We start from the raw sequence: 7,616 nt of genomic DNA, 5'->3' as shown, positions 1-7,616 counted from the left end.
GAGCAGGAGATACAATCCAGACCAGGCAGGAAAACCTGGCAGGCACTTATGTCCAATTAAGCCAGATGGCTAGAAGTGGAGCTGTGGCAGTGGTAGAGTCTCAGCCTTGAGCAAAACAGCTGAGGAACACATATGGCCCTGAGTTTAAGCCCTGATATGGCCACCAAAAAAATTCAAATAGAGAAGGCCAAGTTTATGTATCAGTGTCCTACTTACTTATGTGTGTATATTACCTCCCTGAGTGCAAACAGATTTTATGTATTGCTTCTCCTTTTATGTACAGATTTATTTTTCAGATAGGCTTGTTGCAAATACTGCATCATTCTCTTCTTTTCAGGCCCATGGCTTTTTTCTTCCAGAGTTCCAGGCCTGAGTCCTTATATGATGCAAACATAAGATCTCAGCTGCCTTTATTTACATATTATTATGAGGCCAAGGCAGGAACAGTCACAAATCAGGCAGGGGAAGAGAAGATCAGGGTTTTTGAAATAACCGGTATTCAGAAAATTAAACTTGTGGGATGTAAAATGGTAGCATACTTATGTATAAACTACCATTAAGAAAAACATGAGAGGGCTGGGAATGTGGATTAGTGAGAGAGTGCTTTTTCCTGCCATGCAAGAAGCCCTACAGAGGGTTTGATCCCTCCTCTGTAGCACATGCATAGAAAAAGCCAGAATGGGTGCTGTGGCTCAAGTAGTAGAGTGCTAGAGACAGTGGCCAAGTCTTGAGTTCAACTCAAGTACAAGTAACTTCTCATCACCAACGGAACCCCAGGAAGTTTTTGAACAGCTGCCCTTTCAGAAGTGGAAGTCAGAGTGTCATAGACTTTCCTGCCCTGGCTGGCTTCACCCTGTGATCCTCAGACCTCACCCGCTGAGCAAGGGTGATAGGCCTTAGCTACTGGTGCTCTGCTAGGTCAGAACTGTAATGACATTGACAATACAAGTGAACTGCTTATCACAAAGGGCTTGGGGAGCATATTAAGCCTTTCAACAATGGACCTTTCAGAACTCTGTAGGACACAAGGTTATAATGCTAGAGTCTGAGAGGCTGGGCATATGGATCTGCTAAACTGGAACCTTGAGCTCTGACTCCAATTCTGGTGTACATCAGCGTCAGTGATCATTTTCCAGAGAATGTTCTCCTAATTAGCAAATAGGAAAAGTACTTTGATTAACACTCACTTTTTTCCCATTGTGTGTCTCCAACTCAAGCCTGGGCACTGTTCCTAAGCCCTTCATCTCAAGGCGAACAATCTACCACTTGAGCCACACCACCACATGGGGTCTTTTGCTGATTCATTGGTGATAAGAGTCTAACAGGCTTTCCTTGCCTAGGGTGTCTTTGAACTGTGGTCTTCAGATCTCAGCCTCCTGAGAAGATAGGATTCCAGGTGTGAGCCACTGGCATCTGGTCTATTGTTTTGCCAGTGCTCGGGCTTGAACTTAGGGCCTGGGTACTGTCTCCATGCTTCTTTTTCTCAAGGCTAGTGTTCTACCACTTGAGCACACCACAGCTTCTGGCTTTTTCTGAGTATGTGGCACTGAGGATTCAAACCCTGGCATTAATGCATGTTGAGCAAGCTCTCTACCACTAAGCCACATCCCAGGTTAGGAAAGAAAACTGGCAGAAATTCCAAACCAGGGGAATTTTTTCAATTTAGTTAAATAAATTATTTATTTATTTATTCTTTTTTTTTTTTTTTTTTTTTGCCAACCATGGAGATTGAACTCAGGTCATGGCAACTCTACCTCAGCTTCAGTTGCCTTAGACTGGGCTTCAGACTCTCACCCATAGTCGATCCTAGGATCCTAGGCTCAGAGCTTGCAGGAAGAAAAAAAAAAGTGGGACAGCACAAAAAGTGGCGAGCTGCAGGGGACTGGGGTTTTACGTTATTTTTTTCTTTGCAGGGTGACCATCCTGATTCTGAATGACATGGCTGCAAAGTGGAGCTGAACTGCTATACTGCTATTCCTGAAGGCTGGTGGGCCATCATGGAAGCCACAGGCCAACCTGTCAACATAGGCCCTGGGTTAAAAATCTAAGTCCTGACACCTACCAATGGCAGGACATCACAAGAGACTCATTCCTATGCATAGGAATACTGATTGAAAGAGTAGTTCATGTATCAATCGAGTCTAAAAGTGGATGTAATAATCCTAGGATGCTGATTGATTTTAATAGTTTACTAAGGATGGAAAGAATAATATCAAATTCAAAGACAGTATAATAAATACCTAAGAGTTGGTAGGAATGTAGTAGGTGTCATTCAGTCAGATAGATGGCTCTGGCACTCTTTACCAATATGTATTAATTGTTTACCACCATTTGCCAATCCATGTATCACTGTTTTGGCCAAACCTGGGGCTCCATCATAGTGCCTGGGAACCACCTCACAGCTTCATTGGCTAGAGGCTGCCGTGCTCACCCTTACCCATTCATGAAGTGGGCCTGCAAGGCCCCACGTTCGGATCCCAGCACTGCCAAAAATTTATTCTTGGAGTAAGAAGCTGATTGTGACACATGTTTTCCTTTTTTGGGAGAGTCCTGTGTGTCAGGCATCATAGTGAACACATCTACAGATCTAGATGCTATGTGATAGGAAGTAAACAATGTAATAAATGGGATAGGGGTCAAAAGAGTCAATAAAATGAATGGTAAATGAATGAATAAAACAAGAAATGAAATGAATAACCATACCAAATATGATATTGTCTGACTATATGGAAGTATAAATCCTGTCTTTAAAATGTAAATAAAATGTATACAAGGAGTATGTTTTCTAGGACTGAGGCTTGAATTCAGGCCTAGGGAACAGGACTGACTTTTTCGGCTTCACATATGACGTGATTTCCCCTAGCCTGACAGTGCAGCTATTTACCCAGACCTTGAGTTCAAATACCAGGCCTGGCAGAAAAAATGGCATGAATTGCAAAACAGGGAGATAAATAATTGTTTTTTAATTTTTAAATTGTTTTAATATTTTTATTTAATTTTTTTGTTTATTTTTGGCCATGCACATGGCTTGAACTCAGATCGTGACAGCTCTGTTGCAGCCTCCAGAACCAAAGCCAATCCTAGAAGCCTAAGACCTGATGTATGACAGGAAAACAAAATGATAATGACACTAAAACAAGCCACGAGCCACACATGGTAGGCAGTTTCTTGGCTTTGATTCCTTGCACGGTGACCATCCTAGGTCTGAATGACATGAATGCCACCCACAGCTGACCTGTCATTGCTGAAGACTGGCAGACTGTCAGGAAAGCCATAGGCCAACCCCCCAACACAGTCCCTGAGTTCAAATCCTGGTCCTGACACCTACCATTGGCAGGGGATCCCAAGAGACTCCTGCTGTGCTTAGAAATTCCGATGGAATGGTATCCAACTCATGATTGAATAGTTCGTGCAGCGGTCTAGACTCAAATTAGACGCAATAATCCTAGGATGTTGATTGAACTTAATTAATGGTTAATTAGGCATGAAAAGAATAATACTCCTTCACTGGAGGCATAATAACTACCTAAGACTTGGTAGGAATGTAGCAGATGTCATTGAATACTAGATACACGGCTCTGGCACTCTGTACTAATATGTATTTATTGGTGTACTACCACCTGCCTATCCATGTATGGCTATTTTGGCCACGCCTGGGGCTCGATCTCAAAGCCTGCCAAAAATTTCCTCCTGGAGTAAGAAGCCAAGTGTGACACCTGTTTTCCTTTTCTGTGAGAGTAAGGGGTGTCAGGCATGATGGAGAACAAGTCTACAAATCTAAATGCTATGTGATAGGGTGTAAATAATGTAATACATGGTTAGGTGTCATCACAGTCAATAAAATAAACGGTAAATAAATGAATAAAATAAAAAGTACAATGAATAACCACACCAAACATGATATAGACTGAGCACCTGTCTGGAAGTTCAATCCTATCTTTAAAATACATGTAAGGACTATGTTTTCCAGGGTTGGGGCCTGAATTCAGGCCTGGGGAAGAGGCCTGACTTTCTGATCTTCAAGCATAGAGAGCTTCCCCTTCCCCCAAAGTGCAACAGAGTTACCCAGACCCCGAGTTCAAATCCCAGGCCTTTCAGACTAAAAATAGCACACATTCCAAGCCAGGGAGCTTCATTAGGTTTTTTCATATTTTTTAAAGTTCACTTTAAGGTTCACCTTTATTTCATACATTTTGATTTTACAACATGAGAGTTTTTCAAAAAGGGGTTTAAACACTTATATTTCAGCATAGCACATTGATGTTTCCCTTTTGACCATCTGCCATGAAGAGTGAGAATGAAAATGAGTACATCATTCCTCCCTAGAGGGACAGTTGATGTTATTTCTATTTAGAGTTATTTCTGTAACTATAAACTCTCTGCAATGGTATCATGTGAGTTTTCCTCATGCCTGCCACAAAATACACTAGGGAAGTCCTCATACCACAAAACGTTGGGTTTCTGAACAAAAATTCACTTCTTTGAGGACAGTAGGTACTTGTAAGCATTTTGGGAATAAAGTGAATTGTAAAATGAAAAACAAACACATTGGGACTGGGATGTAGTTCAGTAGTGGAGTACTTGCCTAAAGAGCCTAATACCCTGGAAGAAAAGGAAGGCAAGTTTCCTGAAGCTCAGAAGGTTAGAATTTTATGATCTGTATGAACAAACTTCTTTCTTCTTTTTTTTTTTTTGTCCGTGGTGAGGCATGAATTCTGAGCTTGGCTGCCCACCTTCAACTCTTCAACTCATGGCAAGTGCTCTACCGCTTGAGCCACAGTGCCATTTTTAGTTTTTTGGAGATAAGGGTCTCACGGACTTTCCTGCCCAGGCTGGCTTTGAACCACCATCCTCAGATCTCAGCCTCCTCAGGAGCTAGGATTATAGGCATGAGCCACTGTTGCCTGGTGCATGAACAAATTTCTTAAAGATTGATTCTGAGGAAAGAAACTTGAAATACACTTTTAGTAGAAATAATTTATAATGCCATGGTTAAGACACTAATTCAGAAGTATTTATTCATTGGCTGCTTTCTTAGTTTATTTAAAGATATATATACATTTTAATATATCTACATATATATTATTAAAACATAGCTTTGAAGTGTACCTAAAAGCATATGTGCTCATGTAAAGTTATACAACTACACAAGCTTGATTTTTTATTTTCAGTTTGTTGGTACCATAAATTAGATGGGATGTTTATACTGTTGTTTTGTTCTCTGTTTTTGGAGGATTTCTCTCTGCTTTCTTCCCCTACTCCCCTCTCTCTGCACTTGAATTGACCTTGCTCTTTCTTGGCTTGATTGTTCATAGCTGATTTTCTACCACTTCAGCCATACCTGTAGCCTGGATTTTTGCCAGTTAATTGGAGATGTCATCTCTCAGGCTTATCTGCCTGGATTGGCTTTGAAACTTCATCTTCCTGTTCTCACCTCTTGAGTAGCTGGGATTAAAGATGTGAGCCACTGGGGTGCGTAGGGATGAATTCCACTTTAGTTGATGGATTCTTTCTGTTTTTCTAAGCATGGGATCATCTACTATAGAATTTCTGTGAATGTCCTGGGTCTGAAATAAGATATATAATACACATGCTAATCTGTATACTTCTCAAAAGATGTAATCCATTTAATACATGTTATAAGTGTTATAATAGTCAACATAAATAATGAATGAATGAATAGTGCAAAAAATAAAATAAATACACAGTAAAATAATATGCGGTAAACATAAGTATGTAGATATTAATCATTATTTCAAATGTGGATGAATATTACTTTAACAGGACTGGGGATTGAATTCAGGCCTAGGGAACAGGCCTGAATTGCTTGTCTTCAAAGATGGTGAGTTTCCCCATCCCCCACGGTGCATTAGATTTACCCAGACTCTGAGTTCAAATCCCAGGCCTGAGAGAAAAATAAAAAGTATGAATGCCAAGCTGGGGAGCTTCATTAGTATTTTTACAATTTTTTTTTCATGGGGCTTGAACTCTGGCCTTGGGAGCTGTCCCTGCACTCTTCAGCTCAAAGCGAGTGCACTACCGCGTGAGCCACAGCACCACTTCTGGTTTTCTAGTGCTTTATTGGAGGTAAGAGTCTCATGGGCTTTACAGCCTGGGTTGGATTTGAACCACAATCCTCAGCCTCTTGAGTAGCTAGAATTACAGGTGTGAGACACTGGCCCCCTGCTATTTTTAATATTTTAATATTTTATTGATAGATAGATTGCCAATCACAGGGCTTGAACTGAGGTTGTGGCAACATTGCCTGAGATTCCATCACCCTACGCTGGGATTGTGCAGCTTCTGGACCCACAGCCGATCATGGGATGGTACGCTTCCGGGGCTGACAGGAAAACAAAATGAAAACAGCAACGAAAAAAATGGCCATCTGTGGATGGTTGGCAGTTTCTTGGTTTTTCCTTCCTTGCATGGTGACCATCCCGGTTCCAAATGACATGGCTACAACCTGTAGGTTACCTGGCACTGCTGAAGGCAGGTAGGCTGGCAGCGAAGCCATAGGCCAACCTGAACAACTAGGTCCTGAGTTTGAATCCCGGTCACGCCACTTACAAAGGGCTGGGGAGCCTAAGAAACTATTGCCTATCCATAGGAGGACCAGAGGAACGTGAACAATTGCATGGTTTGATGAGTAGTTCATCAATCAGTCTAGCAGAAAATTAGACCCAATGATCACAGGACATAGACTGATTTTAATTCATAGTTTATTATGCACTAAAAGAATACTATTGCTTAAATGGAGTCCTCACTAAAGACCTGAGAATCCGTAGGAGCGTAGAATGCGTCATTGAACACTAAATAGACATTTCTGGCCATATGTAAATATCTAAATTAATATTTATTTGTATACCATCATCTGCATAGAACATTTTTGCTATTTTGGCCAAACCTGGAACTTGACCCCAGGTCTTCAGATCCACTTGACACCTGCATGGGCTAGATGCTGCCGTGCTGACACTCACCCCTTCATGAATTGGGCCTCCTAGTCCCTCAGTCAAGGTCCCATCATTGCCAAAAGTTTCTTCCTGGTGTAAGATTCCATGTGTGACACCTGTTTTCCTTTTCTGTGCAAGTGTTGGGTGTCAGGTATGATGTAAATATTATGTATGCAAAGCTATATGCTATGGAATAGATTGGGACAAATGTAATAAATATTATAGGTGTACTCACAGTCCATAATATAAATGCTAAATCAATCAATCAATAATAAAATATAATGAATCACTCCAACAAACACGATTTAAAAAGAATATAGAGATATAACTGAAATATTTAAAATGTCTATAAATGTTACGTTTTTCAGTACTGGTGCTTGAATTCAGGCCTAGGGAAGAGTTGAGAAGTTCATGCATGATTCACATAGGAAATGATAGGCAAGATCTTAATTAAGACTGCATGAAGTGTGACAATGATTACATTCAGAAAATCGAAGCATTGGGAAAGAACCAAGAGTCACATGGAAGATAGGATTCCAACACAGATCGCCACATCTCCTATGTTATACAAACAGGCCTTTATTAGCATACTAATTTCATCTTATGAATGGAATGAATATGGTGCTCCACCCCCACCTCGGGGCTAGATCTCAGGTCCTGGGT

The sequence above is a fragment of the Dipodomys merriami genome, unplaced genomic scaffold (assembly GCF_024711535.1).
Source record: "Dipodomys merriami isolate MVZ:Mamm:240054 unplaced genomic scaffold, mDipMer1.0.p SCAF_1601, whole genome shotgun sequence".
NCBI classification, from domain to species: domain Eukaryota; kingdom Metazoa; phylum Chordata; class Mammalia; order Rodentia; family Heteromyidae; genus Dipodomys; species Dipodomys merriami.
Note: the sequence above shows the minus strand (reverse complement) of the source record.